The sequence below is a fragment of the Papaver somniferum genome, chromosome 1, assembly GCF_003573695.1.
Source record: "Papaver somniferum cultivar HN1 chromosome 1, ASM357369v1, whole genome shotgun sequence".
NCBI lineage: Eukaryota > Viridiplantae > Streptophyta > Magnoliopsida > Ranunculales > Papaveraceae > Papaver > Papaver somniferum.
Genome location: NC_039358.1, coordinates 53,285,991 through 53,287,500, shown reverse-complemented (window position 1 = coordinate 53,287,500; position 1,510 = coordinate 53,285,991).

Here is a 1,510-nt window from a genome sequence, read left to right as displayed (position 1 = left end):
AATAAACAAAACTCGTTTTATAAGAAAAAACCTAAATCTAACTTGATTTGCAAGTTAATTTTCCTATAAATACAACTCGAAAATCTCTTTTCAAAACACACAAGCAGCGACCATCTCTAGGTCTACTTTTCTTCATCTTCTTGCTTTTATTTTCGTGCGGCGTTTTACTTCCATCCCCGTTGTTGAGTTTAAGAGTGGGTAACTTGTATTCTGCTAATACAAGTTATATCGGGCAGTCTTATCCTGGACACATCTTCGCATGTTGGGGTTTAGCATTATTTTAGAGTATACCCGCGAACTAATATGTTAATGGGTGGGGCAAAAAATACATGTTTCGACCCATGCCCATGCGCGTGTACCAAGCACCAAGTCCGTGTCTACTTGAAATTATTTTTTGCAAGTTTTTAACCTGATAAATAATTTATTTAAGAGTTTTATTTATGGAAAAAATTCATTTTTTTGTGTTTAATTGTTTTACAAGAAACAAAACTCGTTTTATAAGAAAAAACCTAAACCTAACTTAATTTGCAAGTTAATTTTCCTATAAATACAACTCGAAAATCTCTTTTCAAAACACACAAGCAGCGACCATCTCTAGGTCTACTTTTCTTCATCTTCTTGCTTTTATTTTCGTGCGGCGTTTTACTTACATCCCCGTTGCTGAGTTTAAGAGTGGGTAACTTGTATTGTGCTAATACAAGTTATATCGGGCAGTCTTATCCTGCACACATCTTCGCACGTTGGGGTTTAACATTATTTTAGAGTATACCCGCGAACTAATGTGTTAATGGGTGGGGAGAAAAATACATGTTTCGACCCATGCCCATGCGCGTGTACCAAGCACCAAGTCCATGTCTACTTGAAATTATTTTTTGCAAGTTTTTAATTTGATAAATAATTTATTTAAGAGTTTTATTTATGGAAAAAATTCCTTTTTTTTGTGTTTAATGGTTTTACAAGAAACAAAACTCGTTTTATAAGAAAAAACCTAAACCTAACTTGATTTGCAAATTAATTTTCCTATAAATACAACTCGAAAATCTCTTTTCAAAACACACAAGCAGCGACCATCTCTAGGTCTACTTTTCTTCATCTTCTTGCTTTTATTTTCGTGCGGCGTTTTACTTCCATCCCCGTTGCTGAGTTTAAGAGTGGGTAACTTGTATTGTGCTAATACAAGTTATATCGGGCAGTCTTATCCTGGACACATCTTCGCATGTTGGGGTTTAGCATTATTTTAGAGTATACCAGCGAACTAATGTGTTAATGGGTGGGGAAAAAAATACATGTTTCGACCCATGCCCATGCGCGTGTACCAAGCACCAAGTCCGTGTCTACTTGAAATTATTTTTTCAGGTTTTTAACTTGATAAATAAGTTATTTAAGAGTTTTATTTATGGAAAAAATTCATTTTTTTGTGTTTAATTGTTTTACAAGAAACAAAACTCGTTTTATAAGAAAAAACCTAAACCTAACTTGATTTGCAAGTTAATTTTCCTATAAATACAAC